Raw genomic sequence first — 22,426 nt, forward strand, 5'->3', positions numbered from 1 at the left:
GAAACACCTAATGAAGATGTCGGATCCCACCCCAGACTGAATGAATGAGGGCACACGTGCGCCTTCCGCCCCATACATTAGCCCTAGGATGCTCCGAGAGATTCTTCTCTTCTCAGGTATGCTTACCTCGCCCTGCTAGTGGCTGAGGTCAGTCTCCTCAGATTTCCATCATACACTCTTACCTTTTCTCCATGGTTTGCTGCTGCTAAGTCGCCTCAGTCGTGTCTGACTCTGTGTGACCCCATAGACGGCAGCCTATCAGGCTCCCCTGTCCCTGGGATTCTCCAGGCAAGAACACTGGAGTGGGTTGCCATTTCCTACTCCAATGCATGAAAGTGAAAAGTGAAAGTGAAGGCGCTCAGTCGTGTCTGACTCCGTGCGACCCCATAGACGGCAGCCCACCAGGCTCCCCTGTCCATGGGATTTTCCAGGCAAGAGTACTGGAGTGAGCTCCATGGCTTAGTGTAGCACTAAATACTCTGGCCTCCAGTCTAGCAGAATCAACTCTCTCTGCTGGACCCCCAACCACTTAGCAAGACACATGTTGGGTTTTTTTTCCTGCCCCCTCAGTGTCTCCGTTCTAGAGTTTCCCTATAAGAAGATCATTTTAAACTGTCACCTTTTTCCAAAAATAATGTTCTTAATTTATAATTCCCAAACTAACTCCAATAGACAAGCAAAACATACATAATTGAGGGTGGCATTTTTAGGGAATAGAAATATAAGCTATTCGTTCTATTTGTATTTTCAAAATCAATCAGTGATATGATACAAACATGGGGGGGAAATAATCCATGTTCTCTTTGGAGAACTTTGTTTCTTTAAAATAGCAATGGATGAAAGGCTAGGTTTGCACTGAAAGTGACTCATGCTTTTAATATTTTATTAGATCCCTACCATGAGAAAAAAAAATTTCAGGAAAACCGTGGAAACACAATGCCGATAATATCGCCCATGCTTCAAAAAGATCGACTTCAGCAGAGAAATAATGACTTGAGTGTCTTAGAAGAGGTACTAAGTTTAAATGGCATATTTAGCCTAGGAATTTATCCAACCATCCATCCAATGAGCACTTACTATGCACTCTCCAAAGACATTAAGGTAAATAAGTAATCATTCCTACACTCAAGTAAGGAGACAATCAGACAACACTGAAAAGGACAAGTGTTCTGAAAAGTACAGAAATAGTGCCAGAAGAAATTAAAGAAAATGATAAATTACCTAAAATCATGGCTCTGGAGTGAAGTCTTTCCATCTGGATTTTTATCTGATATTTTCAGTATTCATAACATGCACTTTATGCCGGATGTTTAAGCTTTATATCCAATCACTTAACAAAAATCCTGCACCACCATTTTATAAGTGATCTACCTAAACTCAACATCTGTATCTCAGAAGCAAAACAAAAAATCAACACTCAGAGAACAGTCACCATTATGAATAATTAATAGGTGCTAGACATAAGTTCAGATGAATAAAATACTACATACTTGCTTTCTCTCACTCTATCCCCTCTCAGTAAGTTTTAGTCTAACAAACTGAAGAATGCGTTTCCTTAAATGCTTGTCCAACACTAGTACTGAGATGACTTAGACCCTTTCTCTAAGTGGAAATCAAAGTTTTCCTAGAGTATGGAAGATGACACAATTGAAATTACAAAAAATGTTTAAAGGTTAGAAAATATGACAGGTCTAATTGTACATCCTACTCCCTGGACGACTCACAGTGAAATTCATCATAGACCACCTTTGTGTGCCTACACAGTCTGTGGATATTAATAAACTACCTGGCTCATCTAAATGTTAAAATATCTTCTTTTCTCTCTCTCCAGGGATCTCCTACTTTTAAATAGTCTCCTCTTAAATTCAAGTCAGTTAATAAAATAAGGAAACACTGACCTCCAAAAATGGCCTAGGGGAAATCACCCTTTACACTGCACTAGGCAATGGGAAGGAGGGGTAACATCTACATACCCAGCACGGAGTAGACAGAGGAGGAGCAAACAGAGGCAAGCTGAAATCATGTGGAAGAAATCTCCAATTTTGTTTTCAGTTTTTTATTGTGATAAAACATACATACCATTTGCCATTTTAACCATTTTTAATCACATGGTTCAGGGTACATGAAGGTTCAGGTACATGAAATACATTAACAATATTGAGCAACCATCACCACTGTTCATTTCCAGAACTTTTCATTATCCCAAACAGAAGCTCAGGACGGATCAAAGTATAATACCTATTCCTCTTCCCCTTGCTTCTGGTAATGTCTATTCTCCTTTTCTTCTCTATGAATTTGCCTATTTCAGGGACCTCACATAAGTAGGAACATGTAATATCTGCCCTTTTGTGTCTGGCTTATTTCACTCAGCATGTTTCCAAGGCTCAACTCTGTTGTAGCATGTATTGGAATTTCATTCCTGTTTATGGTTGAATAATATTCCACTGTATGTACAGACCACATTATGTTTATCCATTCATCTGTGAATGGACATCTGGCCTTTTTTCACCTTTTAGATATTCTAAATAATATCAGTATAAACACTGGTATACAAGTATCTGTTTGAGTCCCTGCTTTCAGTTATTTGGGGTACATACTAGTAATGGAATTGCTAGGTGATTCTATATTTAACTTTTTGAGAAACCACAAAACTATTTTCCACAGCAGCTGTACCTTTGGACATTCCCAACAGCAACATACTAGTGTTCCAATTCAACATATTCAAGTATTCTCTGATTCATTAATTCAGATTAACATTTACCTTTATTACCCTAAATTGGATTTTTTTTTCCTGGTACAAGAAAAACAGAAAAATGAGGAACAGTAATATCTAATGACTTTTAACATTTTTCTCTTAAGTGACTTAAATAATATAAAATGTGTTTTTAATTTTTTTTCAATATAAGATAAAAAGGAGCATAATACCCTAAAAGCATATTGAGGATCCTACATTTACAACCTGTACCATAAAAACTGGTCAGTCTGAACTCTAAAAAGTCAAGTATTTGAAAACCTCATGTCTGAATAAGTCGATATAAATATTTTTAAATATTTTTTAAAGAAATTTACTTTTCTTGGGGCAGTTCACAAAATACCTGGAACTAAGCTGTCCAGGAAGGCCTTGCTTTAGTAAAAGTAGAAGGGAAAGAGTTATAATAAACTTACCTAAATACCACTGGCAGGCTTTCCACAACTTTGCCCAATCCCATATGGAGGAAGAGATGGGCAGTTAAAAGCAATAATGATGTTTTTAAGCCTTTAACACCTGCTCTCACCAATCTGCCATCAAGTGCTTACAGGAGGAGACAACAAGTAGCAAAACAAATAACAATAGAAAACATTCAAAGCAAATCAACAGGCATATCTGGGACTCTATTGGTGGGAGTGGGATGAGAGATGGGGAGGTGGACATTTGCTTACTGTTATGACTTATTTTGTATACAAAAATATACTTCTAACTATTCCTAGTTCATGTGACAGTACTGAAAAAATTGCCGTTTATTTCATGGCAGTCCCACACCTCTATGAAAAAGCCCAGTAGTAGAACTATTTTCAACCCATACTGCAGTTTTACATTGTTTTCAAGTAAATTGATTTTTCCAAGGTGCTTAAAGTGGTTTGTTCTCCCAATTAAGTAAATATTCCTCTTATGATCTATTTAAATTTGTTACAGTAAAACCTTTTCATATAGAGTAGTAAGCCAAACTTTATCTTAGACTTGCCTGGATAATTGCAAATTCCTAATTAGTTACATCCAGAACAATGAAGTTATTTTTAACAGAGACCCTCTCCCACCAGCTGTGGAGAAACTGACTGAGCCCCTTAAGAATAAATTAAATCGTGTTATTTCCTGGGATTTTAGAATCTTCCATTATGTCTCAAACATACTACATTTGCTCATGTATGAAGACAATTTTCCAGATAGTTATTTTAACAGAAAGCTTTTCATAATTGAACACTTTGAGTCTGTATTATATCAACTTAATTTAAACAAATTTTTCTGATTGGTTGCCTTTATAAAAAAAAGTTCATCTTCCAAAAAGTTAAAACAAGGTTTGTATCAAAAGCCTTTAATTCTTATATAAATTTAGTTTTAAACATAGCCTATAGGTGCTCCAATTGTTAACATTTTTCAGATTTCAGATAGGAGCAAAGGACTAAATTGTCACATCCTGCCCTAGGAGTCTGGTGGCAAACACAGCTCCCTCTACAACATCTCAAAAATATGAGCAAAAGACCCCTGAAGTAAACAGAAAAATGTCTTGAATTTGCAAAAAAAGTCAGAACAGCATAGAATATTTCATTAAGCACCTAGTTTAGAACTCAATAACTGCCTCCTGAGTAATAAACAAGTAAATGAAATAAAATTACATAATTATATTTTAAACTCAAACATAATCATTTAATACAAGACACATTTTAAACAGAAACTTACTAGAATGGCAAATTATGCTAGCTTTGGCTCAACACCATTAAAATCTTCTCCCTCCAACTATATGAAAACTGACAAGTAGTAGTAATATTACACAAACAAAAGATGAGAGGAGCCAGTGACTGAACCGACGGTGAGTTCTGGCAAGGACCTTTCATTAGCCAATGAAATTATAATCCAGGTGTTTTTATATCTCAACTAGGGACCAATAAAAGAGATTCAAGGATTGATACATTTTTAAATTAAGAAACTTCCCCACCTGTAATAGATGATCACTATAGTCTTAGCTTACTGGATTTATTCTTGGTGGTTTAAAAACCTCCCAACTTCCCCTCTCCTCTATGGGTTCCAACCCCTACCCCCACAAACCTCTGGTCTCCAGAGACAGATCCTTGACTCTAAACCCACACCATAAACAATCCCCTTCTGGGTAAGCTTGTGACTAGGGACCTGCTTCTCATTGGCTGTACCTTGCAAACAGTTCAAGTACGTGCGTGCTCAGTCCAACTCTTCGCAACCCCATGAACTGCAGCCCTCCAGGCTCCTCTGTCCATGGATTTCCCAGGCAAGAATATTAAAGCAGGTTACCATTTCCTTCTCCAGGGGATCTTTGCAACCCAGGGATCAAACCCACATCTCCAGCATTAGCAGGCAGATTCTTTGCCACTGAGCCACCAAGGAAGCTCAAGTACCAACCATCAAGTCATCCTCCCAAGTGAGCCTGTACTTTGCTTCAACAGAAACCTGCCTCTGCCTAGCCAGTGACTGAAGCATTCTCTGCCTTTTAAAAAACACATTAATACTATATATACAGTATTGTGTATTTTAAGGCAAAAAAAAAGTGCTTACAAATATTTTCCTATATTCAAAGGCATTCAGTGTCAACTAAAGAATAAAGCTTTTCCTCAACTACCTAGGGGCTTCCCTGGTGGCTCAGGTGGTAAAAAATCTGCCTGCAATGTGGGAGACCTGGGTTCAGTCCCTGGGTTGGGAAGATCCTCTGGAGAAGCGAAAGGCTACCGACTCCAGGATTCTGGCCTGAAGAATTCCATGGGCTGTATAGTCCATGGGGTCACAAAGAGTCAGATACAACTGAGTGACTTTCACTTTCAATTACCCAAGTGCATTCCCAGCAGCTGCACAAGGATGAGAATTAAGGTTTACTTGAAAATAACAGGCTCACAGTTGAGCTATTTCAAATCCTTAAAAATGATGCTGTGAAAGTGCTGCACTCAATATGCCAGCAAATTTGGAAAACTCAGCAGTGGCCACAGGACTGGAAAAGGTCAGTTTTCATTCCAATCCCAAAGAATGTTCAAAGTACCGCATAACTGCACTCATCTCACACGCTAACAAAGTAATGCTCAAAATTCTCCAAGCCAGGCTTCAATAGTATGTGAACCGTGAACTTTCAGATGTTCAAGTTGGATTTAGAAAAGTCAGAGGAACCAGAGATCAAATTGCCAACATCCGCTAGACCATAGAAAAAGCAAGAGAGTTCCAGAAAAAAATCTACTTCTGCTTTATTCACTATGCCAAAGCCTTTGTGTGGATCACAATAAACTGTGGAAAATTCTTTAAAACATGGGAATATCAGACCACCTGACCTGCTTCCTGAGAAATCTGTATGCAGGTCAAGAAGAAACAGTTAGAACTGGATATGAACAACAGACTGGTTCCAAATTGGGAAAGGAGTACGTGAAGGCTGTATATTGTCACCCTACTTATTTAGCTTATATGCAAGTACATCATGGAGAAACGCTGGGCTGGATGAAGCACAAGCTGGAATCAAGACTGCCGGGAGAAACATTAATAACCTTAGATATGCAGGTGACACCACCCTTATGGCAGAAAGTGAAGAGGAACTAAAGAGCCTCTTGATGAAAGTGAAAGAGGAGAGTGAAAAAGCTGGCTTAAAGCTCAACATTCAAAAAAAGAAGATCATGGCATCCAGTCCCATCACTTCATGGCAAATAGATGGAAAAACAATGGAAACAGTAGAAAACTTTATTTCTTTGGGCTCCAAAATCACTGCAGATAGTGACTGCAGCCATGAAATTAAGACACTTGCTCCTTGGAAGAAAAGCTATAACCAACCTAGACAGCATATTAAAAAGCAGAGACATTGCTTTGCCAACAAAGGTCCATCTAGTCAAACCTATGGTTTTTCCAGTAGTCACGTATGGATGTGAGAGTTGGACTATAAAGAAAGCTGAGTGCTGAAGAACTGATGCTTTCGAACTGTGGTGTTGGAGAAGACTCTTGAGGTCCCTTGGACTGCAAGGAGATCCAACCAGTCCATCGTAAAGGAAATCATTCCTGAATACTCATTGGAAGGACTGATGCTGAAGCTGAAACTCCAATACTTTGGCCACCTGATGAAAAGAACTGACTCACTGGAAAAGACCCTGATGCTGGGAAAGATTGAAGGCGGGAGGAGAAGGGGATGACAGAGGATGAGATAGTTGGATGGCATCACCAACTCAGTGGACATGAGTTTGAGTAAGCTCCAGGAGTTAGTGATGGACAGGGAAGCCTGGCGTGCTGCAGTCCATGGGGTCTCAAAGAGTCAGACACAACTGAATGACTGAACTGAACTGAATGTCTTACCACTCTCATTGAATGTATTAACCTCATTAAAGTGAAGAAGAGGCATTGTGATTTCCAAAGTGAAAACACAGTAGGTTGCAAATATTTCCCTATACAGAAAATGATTTCTCCCCCCATTCTCAGCTATAACTGGGCTTCCCTGGTGGCTCAAATGGTAAAGAATTTGCCTGCAATGCAAGAGACCCAGGTTCGATTCCTGAGTCGGGAAGATCCCCTGGAGAAGGGAATGGCAACCCACTCCAGTATCCTCCATCCTATTCCCCAAACTTCACCCCACCAAGAACCTGTTCTGGGGCTTCTCAGGTGGCACTAGTGGTAACGAATCTGCCTGCATTGCAGGATTCCATCCCTGTGTAGAGAAGGTCCCCTGGAGGAGGAAATGGCAACCCACTCCAGTATTCTTGTCTGGAGAATCCCATGGACAAAGGAGCCTGGCAGACGACAGTCCATGGGGTCACAAAGAGTCAGAAGAGACTGAGCATACACTCGACATGCAGCTATAATTACTGAAAGCTCAAATAATAGACTTACTAAGATACCATACGGAGAAGGCAATGACACCCCACTCCAGTACTCTTGCCTGGAAAATCCCATGGAAGGAGGAGCCTAGTAGGCTGCAGTCCATGGGGTCACTAAGAGTCGGACACGACTGAGCGACTTCCCTTTCACTTTTCACTTTCATGCATTGGAGAAGGAAATGGCAACCCACTCCAGGGTTCTTGCCTGGAGAATCCCAGGGACAGGGGAGCCTGGTGGGCTGCCGTCTCTGGGGTCACACAGAGTCAGACATGACTGAAGCGACTTAGCAGCAGCAGCAGCAGCAAGATACCATACAGGGACTGAACCCCATGCCTCTATCATTCAATTTTGGAAATTCCTCTAGGAGACTGTCGTTCTTCCCCTCCACCTTAAGAATGATTCTGAATCAAGCTGACTGTCTTGTCCACTTCAGCAGTGCCAACCAGCTATGGACCACATGTAAGGAAATACAACTTTTGAGAGGTCACAAATCAACTACGGCATTAGGAATATGGAGAAAATAAAATTTCAATCTTTAGATTGAAATTCATCACAAATAAAAAAAATGAATCATTTTTCAAAGTGTCCAAACACGATTTGGAGGTCTCTGAAAACATGCAAACTAATTCCCTAAGAACAGCTCAGTTTTTAAACTTTGCAATGTAATAAACTATGGAGTTTGTGCAAGGCTTTGCTAAACACTGTTCAATACACTGACTCATATTAACCCCTTGTGACAACCACTTGAAAAATGGTACAGGTAAGATGTTTTCTCCTTATACTAAAATGAAGAAACAGACTAACAGAGTTTCAGAAATCTATCAAGGACACACAGCTAAGAAGTAAATTAAGTCCCTGACAGACTATTCTGATTTCAAACTGATACTCAGATGTGGCCCTCACTAGGGGATATAAGATTTGGGAGGCCCATGAGATCTCTAATCTTTGCCTATCATTTCAATATCTTTTAAATTATGTCTCATTTGTATTAAGCACCTTGATGTCCAAAATATGGAACTATGCATCCTGAGTTAAATCATGTTTCCAGTATTTGTCACGATCACAAGAACACCATAATCCTATTTATAACATGATTCTTATGTTGGTTTTTTGACAATAACTATGATCCCAATAGTCAGGAAAGGGTATAGAAAGGTTTTTCAGCTATCTGAATGGTCTAATTAACCGATGCCTCACCTTTAGTTGAATTTACAATTTTCAGAGATGGAGGCCACACAATTCACACAACACTAAAATAATATAGAACAATTTAAAGCTGACTTACTAGTGTCTTTCAGAATCACATTAATACTCTAGGGTCAGGATTATGAACTGCAATTATCCCTGAGCAATACAATAACTATGAAAGATAGAGCAGCTTCAGATACATTTATAACGAATCTAGAAGTTACTGTTTTTAAAATTCTAATAAAAGATTATTTTGTCATCTGTCTTTTCCTGAAAGCAGTAGGCAAAAAAAAAAAAAAAGGAAAGAAAAAGGTATTGGGTTATTGGATATTTATGGATGAAATCCAGATAAATGAATGCTTATTTTAACATGAGTTGGAATTTTCACTTTCATATATTAATAAAATAAGAAAGTTGTTGAAATTCCTTCTACCAAATAAATTCTAAAATGCAAAAGATTTAAATTAAATCCACTTATCAGAAAACTATTTGACCATATGCCACCAAGAGAATCTTCCTTTGGTAGTAAAGCAATGATTTTAATTCTTCAGGTTAATCATGCAGCTAGATTAGGAAAGTGAATGCTGATTTGGTTATATTATTTACCTGAATGAACACATTTGAAAAAAATCACCCAATGAACAGGTAAATGGATACTGGGAGTAGTTTTTTTCAACTTATTAGTGATTTTTTCATACCATTCCCTACTTATACTCCTTTATTATACTGAAAATAACCAACAATTCCTATAAGCAGTTATTTCAATCAAACAGAAAATGTCATTTAAAGTTTTTGTCTATCAGTTTTTACTATGACAGGCAAGTATTTTTAAAACAATTATTTGCTTGTTTTTGAGCTACAGGTAATCTGGTATTTGAATTCCACTTAACAACTAAATCTAAGCATCTTCTGGTGGTATGGAAGAAAGAAAACTGAACTAGGCAATCTTAAAAAGGAATGGGATCCAGTTAAACATAAATAGATTTGAGAGAAAGTTCCTCTTTACAGTCCCCAAAATCGGGGTACCTAACCACTAGCCACAAGTAGCAGTTTAAAATAATTAAAAGTAAATACAATTTAAAATGTAGTTCTTCTACGAACAGGCCACATTTTAAATGGTACAACAGTTACACGTGCCTGGTGACTGCCATACTGGACAGCAGAGATATAAAACCAATTTCATCACCAAAGAAAATTCTATGTGATCTTGTGCAAGTTGCTAAATTTCTATGAACCTCAATGCCTTGTCTATAAAATGTCCTTAACATCACCTAAATTGAAAGACTATTAGAATTTTAATGAGATAATGTTAAAAAAAAAAACCCCACCACTATATGCAGTACTTAGTACACATTAGATATCCAAAAGAGTAATTATTAATCTAGTATTGCATTTTAATCTAAAATCACAAACACGGAACAAGTCATTCCCCCTCACTGGGCCTCATTTTCCTAAAACTGAAAAGTTGGGAGGTTCTTCAGGTTTTCAGTTCTAAGGACACTATCAAATGTTGCCACTTTAAATGAAATGTTAGGCAAAACTCCTACTGAGTAAACTACTACCTAGGCTCCTAGAGCCAGCTTCCTAACTGATCCCAACCATTCCTCCAGAAACCCCAGAAGACTGACTCTCCAATATAGCCCATGGTCTGACGTGAGCTATTTATAAAGTCTGTCTTAAAAGGTTACTGGAATATCTTTCTGAAATTGTACATACTGTAATTAGAAGCTACAACCTCCTATTCCATGATGATATCTTACAGTTTTAAGATCTCTTTTAAAATGAACACTATCTTTATGTAGAATTCTTTTCTCTTAGGAGCACATAAACCAAAACATTTTAAAAGCGCCTAGGAGTTTAAGTACCATTTTTTAGTGACTTTTTCTTTCTACCAAGTATGCCTCATTCTTGGCCAGCTTGTGCGTGACCCTCTCGTGTCTAAACAAAGTGAGAATTTCCGTATGGTGGAGGGAAGCGAGTGACCTTACAGGTAAGGTTCCTTTGCAGGACCAGAAAGCAAGCCCAAAGACTTTACCGTCATTAACAGCCGCTCCCGGAGAGCCAGGAAATTTACAAAACGCCGGTTCCACAGAGGCCGCTTCCAACCAGGGGAAACCACTGGCCCCCATACAAGGCACAAAACCAGGGCTACAGGCTGCTCTTGGCGTGGCTGCATGGCCTCTTCCCCCGGGCGTAGTCCCGGCCCCGTGTCACAGCTCTAACTTGAGAGTAAAGAGCAGCTCAGGCAGTAGAACAGAGCATTTTTGCCAGAGGCCAGAAGCCTCAAAAAAAAAAAAAAAAAAAGATAATCCAGAGCAGATTCCTTTTCTTCCGGGTCTGTCTGCTCCCTCTGACTCTTTGCCCACAACCACCGTGCCTCCCCTTTCCCAATGCCCCACCTCTCTCCACATTAAAAAAAAGAAGAAAAAAAAAAAAGGTGGCGTATTCCCTCTTCCTTAGCTTTCCCTACGAGAGCCTGGAAACTGGAGGAAATTCAAATCAAATTAACTGCACATCAAAAAATAAACAGACAAGCAATCAAGGGGGGTGCCCACCCAACAAAAGACCTCGCCCGTTCCAAAATATGATTAAGCCTGGGTGGAAGAGGGGGAGGGAGACTAGAAACCAACAAGGATGGAGAGATCAACGTATGAATCTGCGGCCCCGGCGTCGGCCCACTGCGGCCAAATTCCAAATCTTGTTTCAAGAACGTGCTGGACTGATGAGAAAAAAATTAAAAGTTTTAACTTTTAAGGCAGTCCGCAAACGGTACTGTCTAGATAAAATGCCATCGCTTCCCTTAGTCAAAGATAGAAGGGTGGGAGTTGAGATTCGAAAAGCTCCAACTCCAACCGCGCACTCCTGGAAGCCTCCCCGCCAACGGCGCCGCCGGGCGGCCCTGCCCCGTCTCCGGGGACATCAGGCCCGGGTGCTCGGGCTCTTACGGGGCGCGGGGACCGGACCTTTGGGAAAGTTCGCGGGCACAGCCCGAGGCCCCACTTTCCGCCCGGAGTGACAAGCCCTTCCCACGCCGGCCGGCCCCCGCCCAGCCGCGGGCACCAGACGGTCCGCACGGCCCCTCCCGGCCGCCTCGGGGCGCGGATTCCGCCCGCCCGCCCCACCCCGGCCCGGGAGCCCCTCGGGGTGACCGACTGACCGGAGCTACGCTGGCCCACACACCGGGTCGCCCGCTCCTTCCCGCCGCGCCCCACTCCCCCGCCCGAGCTTCCAGCCGCCAGGCTCGCCGAGTCCGGCCGCTGCCGCCGGTTACCGCCCCCAGCCCGGGGGGAGCCCGGGGGGCAGGACGGGGAGGGAGGACGTGGCGCGCACTGAGGTGGCCAGCGGCGAGGCGGGGAGTGTCCCTGAGAGGCCTGGCCTGGGCGGGGGGCCGGCTCGGGCTCGGGACCCTCCCCGCGAGCATCCCCGGGTCGGAGGTCCCGGCCCGCCCCCGCCTGGCGCGGAGAGGCGGCCCGACTTCAGCCCCACTTCGCACACCCGCCCTCCTCCCTCCACCATATGGAAATCTACAGCCTCAGAAAGTGACACGTCGAAGATTCCTCGGCCTCTCCGCCCGCCCTCCCCCTCCTGGGCAGCGTTCCTGCCGCGGAGATTCCGGGAGGGGGAGCGGATTCCTCGGACAAAATCTGCTGGGAAGGCTAGGGAGGGCGAGGGGGGAGGGAGAGCCCGGGAACCACTGCCCAGATTTTTTTTTTCCCCATCAAGAAAGAATCTACCCGTTTCTTTCCCTCCTCCAAACCTTGGCCAGCTGTGTGGATGAGCGGGGGCCCGGAGACCAGTAAGACGCGGCCCCAAAGCGCAGGCCGGCACCCCCCACACCGGGCCCCCTGTTCCCGGGGTGCCCAGATCAGCGCAGGGCGCCCCAGCACTCTGGCGGCAAGTTTTCCTCGGGAAGCCCGGCGCTCCCGAAGCGCTCCGGGACAGGCACGCACTTTGGCAGACTCTGCGTCCGGACGGGGCTTTCCAGCGCGCCGAGAGCGGCGGCAGAGACTTGGGATCCCGGTGCCCTCCAGACTCCCGCTCCTGCATCCCTTACCTTCCCTGGGGCTGAAACGCGGGGCTCCGGGCGCGCCACACACCGGGTCTCCCACGCCTCCCCAGCCGACAGCCCCGAGAATCCCTGCCGCCCCTTCGCTGCTCCCGCCGCCGCCGCCGCCGTCCCCACCGCCGATCTCCTCCTCCTCCGGCCGCCGCCGCCGCCTCAAATAACTACCAGGAGGGTTAGATGGGGGATTCCGCCATGTCAATGATGTCGGGACCACATGGGGATTTGGGGCCCGCCCACTGCCGTAATCTGCAGAGTATAACCGCCTCCACAAGCCCCGATTCGCAGGAACTGTGGGATCCTCCGTTTCGCTCTAGTCCTGCATAACTATCCAGAAACTCCTTTTAGTTCAGCTAGACTTTAAAGAAGTCTGAGGCTTAAGGGAACTAGCAACTCCTGAAAGGCGAGGAGTTCATGTTCTGCCAAGATCGCCAACACCGGTATAAATGCGGGGTTTGCTGTGTAATTATCAGAGTTAAGAATAAGACATTTTTTCATGTGCACATATATGGACTGTGAAGAAAGCTGAGCGCCGAAGAATTGATGCTTTTGAACTGTGGTGTTGGAGAAGACTCTTGAGAGTCCCTTGGACTGCAAGGAGATCCAGCCAGTCCATTCTAAAGAAGATCAGTCCTGGATGTTCTTTGGAAGGAATGATGCTAAAGCTGAAATTCCAGTACTATGGTCACCTCATGCGAAGAGTTGACTCATTGGAAAAGACTCTGATGGTGGGAGGGATTGGGGGCAGGAGGAGAAGGGAACGGCAGAGGATGAGATGGCTGGATGGCATCACCGACTCGATGGACGTGAGTTTGAATGAACTCCGAGCGTTGGTGATGTACAGGGAGGCCTGGCGTGCTGCGGTTCATGGGGTCGTAAAGAGTCGGACACGACTGAGCGACTGAACTGAACTTTTTTAAAATCCCCACAGCCTTGTGAGCTGTTCTGTCACCTCCTTTCTCTATTTCCCTCAGCACTTTGTTCATACCATTCACATAGCATTAAGAGATTTTATTATATTAATACCAAAGTTACAGTGTATGTTTCCCCTTTTCGGTGCCCAATATGCGCTCCTAAGAGCAGAGACTGTTCCTTACTCCTGTCTGTATTTCTGTATCAAACAGAGTATAATGCATAAGGCACAGTAGGATTCATTAGGTAACTGCTGTGTTTATACTAGGAGAAGGCAACGGCACCCCACTCCAGTACTGTTGCCTGGAAAATCCCATGGGTGGAGGAGCCTGGTAGGCTGCAGTCTATGGGGTTGCTAAGAGTCAGACACGACTGAGCGACTTCCCTTTCACTTTTCACTTTCATGCATTGGAGAAGGAAATGGCAACCCACTCCAGTGTTCTTGCCTGGAGAATCCCCGGGACGGGTGGGCTGCCGTCTATGGGGTCGCACAGAGTCGAACACAACTGAAGCGACTTAGCAGCAGCAGCAGCAGTGTTTATACTAATTAAGCCAAATGTAATGTATCCTGTTGTATAGACTCAAAATGGTAAACTGACTGCATCCCATGTCACCCCTCAAATTATCCAGGCAGACAAGTAAGTAGAAGTCATCCCAAAGAGGCCAGTCTCTCTTTTAGCTTCCCAGGTATTCTAAATAATTACAGTTAACCTCAGTTATCAGAGAAGGCAATGGCACCCCACTCCAGTACTCTTGCCTGGAAAATCCCATGGACGGAGGAGCCTGGTGGGCTGCAGTCCATGGGGTCGCTAGGAGTTGGATACGACTGAGCGACTTCACTTCCACTTTTCACTTTCATGCATTGGAGAAGGAAATGGCAACCCACTCCAGTGTTCTTGCCTGGAGAATCCCAGGGATGGGGGAGCCTGATGGGCTGCCGTCTATGGGGTCGCACAGAGTCGGACACGACTGAAGCGACTTAGCAGCAGCAGTAGCAGCGGCAGCCTCAGTTATTAGGCTACATTGTTATATACGCTGACTCATTGGAAAAGACCCTGATGCTGGGAAAGATTGAGGGCAGGAGGAGGAGACGGCAGAGGATGAGATGGTTGGATGGCATCACCGACTCAGTGGACATGGGTTTGAGTGAACTCCGGGAGTTGGTGATGGACAGGGAGGCCTGGCGTGCTGCGGTTCATGGGGTCGAAAAGAGTCGGACACGACTGGGGGACTGAACTGAACTGATTAGGCTACAAAGCAGGACGAGGTAGCAACCAGATGCAACATACTACTTTCATTGATCTAAAAAATACATAAAAACCGTTTGTCAGATAAAGTTATTGTACATAGTACTGTATTCAAGCCTGAAGAACATAAAAGAATACTGAGAAATAGCTCCTTTTCTCATGAAATTTGCGGTTCTTTTTGCAGATGAGAGGAGTAATGATGAGTCTATGCATTGGGGCCCTCGGCCCTCATTGACTTCTTTTCCCAAATACTCCCAAAGGGTCTCTTGAAGCCATCTTTCTAGAACAAAGTTCCAATCCTAGGTCATAGTCCTGTATTGGAAGGGAAAAAAGAAAAAGCAGAGATTCCCCAGCTCCTGCCTCAGCTTCTCTGGCTTGCCCCTGAGCCATGGCCTCCAGCCCCGCTGAACTCTCCTGACGTCCAAGCACCACTGCCACTCCACACCTGCCTTCACTCTGTCTGGAGCATACTTCTATCTTTCCCCTATCTGAAGAGCGTTTCTTCATCTCTGATCACTCCGTCCCTCCCTTCCCGTAGTCTCACAGCTGTTTTCCCCACAATCTCATAATCCTTTTCAGTTCTTCTCACATTGCTCTGAAGTTACTGTATATCTCTTCCACTTGACTGGTCTTGTTCATTTTTGTATCCCCACCATTAACCTAGCATGGAGCTTTAAATACAATACCCCCCTTATAAATGTTTGTTGAATAAATTAATTTTAAAGGATATGGAAGAATCTGAATGACTAGATAAATGGCCAAACTTCAGAGGGTGGAAGTTTGAATCTAAGTGTAGAAAGACAGGCTTGGCAAAGGAGGTAAAAGCAAGCAAGAGAAATTAAGATAACAGAATTATTTCTCCTAGTTTCTACCACTAGATTGAATGTGTTCTGATTAAGAAGAATCAATGACACAAAATGCCTTAAAATTGTAAATGCATTTTCATATATATAATCTCAGTGTTTCATTTGTCTTCTTATCCTAACGCCTAACATCAGTTTTGGCACAGAATAGAAAGCCAGTCAGTGTTTGCAAAATGAGAGGAAGTATGGTGTAGGGGAAAAAGCATGGAAATTATAATTAGACAAAAGCCAGTGACGTTAGTCAAGCTTTTAAAGTTCTCTACTCCTGGGTCGGTTACTTATTAACTAGTGATATTGTCTTCCTGCTAAGGGTGTAAGGAATAAAAACCTCTAGCACCTGATACTCAATATATAAATATTTCTTCCTCCCCTTGAATGAATGAATGAAGATGCCTTTACTACAGGGAAATTTTTGAGAGGGCTCCCAACTACATGTTGAAGGATTTAAATTTAGTACAATGAGAAATCACTGTAGGATTATAAAGGCATGAAGTGACTGAAGGAGGTTTCAAAGTTGATTATTCTGGCAGTAGGATGTAGAATATGGTTCATATCATAGAGGTATGCCCTGAACCTATGTGGGAGATATGAAGTCTTAGCCCAGAGAGGTAGTTCTGCAAATGGGAAGGAGGATCTCAACTTAAGGCAATGAGTATTACCGTCTGGTGTTGACAACCCAAGTCATCTGCCACCGTAGGTCTAAAGTTACAGAACTACAGTCATAACTTTGCTCCAAAAGCAACTTAGGACTTGCTCTAGTACAAAAATTAATATCCAAATGAGATGCCTAGAAGTTAAGGCCTATATATAACAAAATATACAGACTTAAAAACCCTTCCATCACCCATTGTAATGTGGGTTGAGTTGTATTTTAAAATTTAAAGAAAACGTTCAAAGTCAAACTTCCTGATCTTAGATAACTTACTTTATAACAAAAGAAATGCAACTTTAATATATTTGAAACTAGCATTGAAAAGGTCTCAAGCCGTTAAGCCTGTAATACTTCTCAGCCTAAGATTTCTAAATTCACTAGCTGATCACGTTAGCTGCTGCTGCTGCTAAGTCACATCAGTCGTGTCCAACTCTGTGCGACCCCATAGACAGCAGCCCACCAGGCTCTGCCGTCCCTGGGATTCTCCAGGCAAGAACACTGGAGTGGGTTGCCATTTCCTTCTCCAATGCATGAAAGTGAAAAGTGAAAGTGAAGTCACTCAGTCATGTCCGACTCTTCGAGACCCCATGGACTGCAGCCCACCAGGCTCCTCCGTCCATGGGATTTTCCAGGCAAGAGTGCTGGAGTGGGTCACCAGTGCCTTCTCCGATCACATTAGCTAGTAATACCTAATATCCAGAAAGACCCACGCAGGTTCTCAGTCTTCACATCCTACCTCAGCCTGCAGCTAGGGTTGCTAGATTCTCATAGGCAAGCTCAGTCTTGTCTCTTATCTTGAAACACAATCTTGACCTTAGAGGGTACTAACTCTTTGCATCTACCTTTTGCTCTAATATTCTGAGCCAGATCTGATGCCAGCTGTAATACAAATATTGATGAAGAGCCAATTAATCCAGTTTTAAAGACTTAGGAATTCACTGGAGTATGAACTAGACTAAAGGATATCTGGCTCAGTCAATAATAAAATCTAAGAGCAATGTTGCAACTTGACATTTCTCCAGAACAGTTTTACCAGTCAGCCTGTAGTCTCACCTTCCTTACTATTGTTCATTGCAAGACAAGGGAAAATTGTAGCCCTGTGTGTGAGTGTGTGTGTGTTTGTGTGTGTGTATTAGAAATAATTTCAAACAAGAAGATCTGATCCACAGTTATCAGAACTATTCAGGTAGAAGGTAAATAGCTGTCAGGGCTCATAAAATCACAGGGTTGACGGCGAGCTAAAGATTTTTGGCCTGCTAGCTCCCAAAGCAGAATCTTTGCTCCATATCAATGACAGCTTAGCACCCAACCTCAGACTGGGCACCACCAGGAAAAGGAAAAAATGCTTCTTGCCAGGACAGCCCTTTATCAACAACTCTAGACCTAAACCAAGTCTTCAGAAACCTGCCTCCTTAAAATTTGCCCACACTGATCCTTTTCCTGCCCTCTGGAGGCAGGTAAAGTAACAACAGTCACCTTCCACATGACTTCCCTGTCAATGAATTGACTATACCTGTCACACCTGTTCTCTTTTCCTGGATAAACTTGCTGAACTCTTCATCTCATCCACATAGCTTCCAGATCTCTCTTCATCCTTTTCTTCCACCACGTCTAGTTACCTACTTGTTCAACAGCTCTGAAACCTGCATATTCAGATTCTATCTGCAGTATTTCAAGTATGATCAGCACATAGTCACAAAGTGGTACCCCTTCTGGCTTTAATTTAGACAAAATGCTTGTATCATTACAGCTTAATATTGTGTTAATTTTCTTAGCAGACTCTTTGTTTTGTTAACTTGTTCTTTCTTCTTCCATAAAAAGTTGTAATCCTGGGCATACATCAGGAATACATCTGACTTTAATTGATTTGAATTAATGTTAAGTTGTTGAATATTTAAGTTTATTAAATTTCATTTTTAAGCTTCATTATTATGTTCCAGCCTATCTAGTACTTCCTGGACATTGAGTCTATCATCAAAAAACCTTTCCCAGCTTTGCCACATTAAATAAGTATGACAAGCATGATTTCTATGTTCCCATTCAAGTCACTAAAAAAAGCACAAAAAAGGCCAAGAACTACTAGTAATTTTTCTCAGACTGGGGGAAAAAAAAAGCTATAAATCTGTCCATCACACTGACTCACTCTGAACTCCACACAACAGGGGAGCCAGTTGAGTCTAACTTCCTTCATAGTCATTGTTATCACTCTTGCTCACACTCACACCTGATTTATTCCTATGATCACTTTTTCTTCCTAAGATGTCAAGACTTCAGTATGGCACACAGGTCTCTTCACACCAGGTGTGCTAAATATTATCTTCCTCAAACAAATTCAAAGTTTGGCCTGGATAGAAATATATGTAGATATATTTGTCCTTCACGGAGAAATGAAGCAAAGAAGTATCTTTAGCTCAGGCTGCATGCCTCAGATACAAACCATTGTAGTCAAGGAAAGATCCTGAGATTTGACCAGAAAGCAATGAGGTGGAAAAAGAAAACGTACTGCAGAGCCTGCTGGGCCCATTCTGTCTGTGAAGAGCTGGATATCATATTTGAAATTGTTTCTTGTCTTTTGTGTATTTACTGTAATATTTCTTTTATTAATAGTTATTAGAAGCATATTTATTGGTATTTCACATATAATCTGTGTGCCTCAGAACTCAGGGTAACTCAGGGGGTAAATCACATATGGTATTCATTAATACCCTTTTTCTGACTCTGACTGCCACAATTATTGCAGGACGTCTCACTACCCTCATACTCTTCCTGGTTCTTTCTAGAAGTTTCATGTGAGTTTACGAGCACATTTTTTCAGCTTTCTTCAGTAACTTATTAACCCAGCCAGAGCAGCTAATATGGCATGTCCCACGGTACTGAGCCTTCTGCTGTGGGTGAAACCTGAAGAGCTTACCCGATGAGGCCAGCACCACCCTGGGATAGGGCTTCCCTGGTGGCTCAGACGGTAAAAGAATCTCCCCGTAATGCAGGAGACCCAGCTTGACCCCTGGGTTGGGAAGATCCCCTGGAGTAGGAAATGGCAACCCACTCCAGTATTCTTGACTGGAGAACTCCACAGACAGAACAGCCTGATGGGCTGTGTCCATGGGGTCACAAAGAGTCAGAACATGACTGAGCAGCTAACACTTCACTTCACCCTGGGATAGACTCAATTCTCTTTCTCTCTCTGGACAATGTATATAATTAACACACAACACTGTTTAAGTTTAAGGTGTATAGCATAATTATTTGATTTATAAACATCACGTAGTGATTATCAGCACAAGTTTAGTGACCATCTGTTATCTCATATACAGAATTACAGAAATAAAAATGAAATTTGTCTTGTGTTGAGAATTCTTAGGATTTAGTCTCCACAACTTCCATATACAACATTTCATATGCATATAGATTTCATATATTTATCATGTTGTACATTACATCTCTAGTATTTATTTATCTCACAACTGCAAGTTTTTGACTGCCTTCATCCAATTCCCCTTCCTGCCTCTGGTAACCACGAGTCTGATCTTGTTTTCTATGAGTTAGCTTGTTTGTTTTTAAAATATAATTGACTTAAAATATAGATGACCTATAGTTCTCACTACACAACATAGTAATTCAACATTTCTATATGTTTCAAAGTGATCACTAGGATAAGTCTAGTTATAATATATCACTAAAAAAGATATTACATAGTTATTGACTATATTCCCCACATTGTACATTTCACACCTGTGATTCATTCATTTTGCGACTGGAAATTTGTAAATCTTAATCTCCCTCACCTATTTCTTTGCTCCCCCTGCACCTCTTTCCTCTGACAAACACTTATTTGTTCTCTGAATCTATAACTGTTTATATTTTGTTATGTTTGTTTATTTGGGGATTTTTTTAGATTTCACATATAATGAAATCACACAGCATATATCTTTCACTGTCTGATTTATTACACTTAGCATAATACCCTCAAGTTCCATCCTTGTCAAAAATGGCAGAATTTCATTCCTTCTCATGACAATAATATTCCATTATATATATTAATGTATTGTTGTAAACAATGCTGCAAAGAATATGTGAGTACAAATCTCTTGTACAAATATCAAGAAATTTTGATCTTTCCTTCGCTCAGCCGTATCTGACTCTTTGCGACCTCATGGATAGCACCCTACGAGGCTCCGCCGTCCATGGGATTTTCCAGGCAAGAATACTGGAGTGGGCTGCCATTTCCTTCTCCAGGGGATCTTCCCAACCCAGGGATCAAACCTGGGTCTCCTGCATTGCAGACAGACGCTTTACTATCTGAGCCACCAGGGAAGCCATATTAATATATTGTTGTGAACAATACTGCAAAGAATATGTGAGTACAAATATCTCTTCAAGATTCTAACTTCATTTCTTTTCAGGATATATAGCCAAAAGTGGGATTGCTGGATCATACGGTAGCTCTATTTTTAATATTTTGAGGAACCGCCATACTGTGTTCCATAGTGGCAGTGCCAATTTACATTCCCACTAATGGTGTTGAAAATTCCCTTTTCTCCACATACTCACCAACACTGTTTTCTGTTGCTTTCTGATAATAGCCATTCTAACAGATGTGAGAGGGTAATAGCTCATTATGGTTTTGACTGGCATTAATTCTTTTTTTAATGTTTGGTAGAATTCATCAGGGAAACCATATAACCCTGGTTTTTTTGTGGTGGTTGTTCTTGGGAGATTTTGATGATTGAGTCAATTTCTTTACTCTTTATTGGTCTGTTCAGATTTTCTATTTCTTCATGATTCAGTAAGTGTATGTTTCTAGCAATTTATTCATTTCTTCTATGTTATCCAATTTGTTAGTATATAAATGTTCATAGTAGTTATTTCTGCACTATCAGTGGTAATGTCTCCTCCTTCATTTCTGATTTTATTCATTTGAGTCTTCTCTTTCATCTTTTATTTGTTAGCTTAGCTAAGGATTTGTTTATTTTATTTTTTTCAAATGACCAGCTCAGTGTTATTGATCTTTTCTATTGCTTTTCTTGTCTCTAATTCACTTACTGAATTAACCAAAATTTTCCTTTGGTTTTTAAGTAAAAATAAAAGACACACGTTTACTTTTTACCAAGAACTTTATGAAACAACATATTCACCATTTTGTTCCACCACCTTCTGCCGTTTTTCAGACAACTTCATAATTCCATCTTCCCAAAACTTTTTATCTTTATTGAGCAAAGAACTGTTCCAGGTGCCTTCTACAGTTTTCCAGGGAATTAAATTTTTTTCCATTAAGAGAATTTTGTAAAGACGTAAATAAACGAATATCCAAACCTGCAATGTCAGGTGAATACAGCAGATGAATCAGAACTTCCCAGTCAGGCTGTATAGCACTTATCGGCTGATCATCAAAGAAATATGCGGTCTTGTGTTATTCTGATGGAAGATTATGCATTTCTGTTGACTAATTCCAGAAACCTTCATTTGGTTTAATTGGGAGCAGTACTTGAAATTAATCATCCGGTTTTCTGGAAGGAATAGAGGACTCCCTTCCAATCCCATCATATACACAGCATCACCTTCTTTGGATGAAGACTGGTCTTTGGTGTGGTTGGTGGTGGTTCATTTTGCTTGCTCCACAATCTCTTCCATTTCACATTATAGTTAAGTATCCACTTTTCATCACCTGTCATAATTTTTTTTTAATACAGAACATTTTTTGTTATGTTTCAGTAGAGAATTGCAAGCAGAAATATTATCAAGAAGGTTTTTTTTTCTGCTTAACTTATGTAGAACCCAAATATCAAAGTGATTAACATGCCAATCTGGTGCAGATGATTTTCAACACTTGATTTGGATATTCTGAGTATCTCAGCTGTCTCCCATGTGGTATAACATCGATTGTTCTCAATTAATGTATCGATGTAATCCCTATCAACTTCAAGGGATCTACCCAACTGT

The 22,426-nt window shown here is 41.8% G+C and overlaps 1 protein-coding gene across 3 annotated transcripts in view; it reads right to left on the reverse strand.

The window, feature by feature from the left end:
• The window catches only part of FNDC3B (fibronectin type III domain containing 3B), a 359,206-nt gene extending 345,381 nt beyond the window's left edge, over positions 1 to 13,825 (reverse strand). The window contains exon 1 of one of the 3 annotated variants that reach the window (XM_070373177.1): positions 12,804 to 13,825. The gene's annotated coding sequence lies outside the window, so the exon portion shown is untranslated. Of the gene's footprint in view, positions 1 to 11,906; positions 12,044 to 12,803 lie in introns of those variants that run through there. The other 2 variants (XM_070373162.1, XM_070373171.1) reach the window with 2 other exon arrangements.
• Between the last annotated feature and the right edge of the window lie 8,601 nt (positions 13,826 to 22,426).

Source organism: Bos mutus, chromosome 1 (genome assembly GCF_027580195.1).
Source record: "Bos mutus isolate GX-2022 chromosome 1, NWIPB_WYAK_1.1, whole genome shotgun sequence".
NCBI lineage: Eukaryota > Metazoa > Chordata > Mammalia > Artiodactyla > Bovidae > Bos > Bos mutus.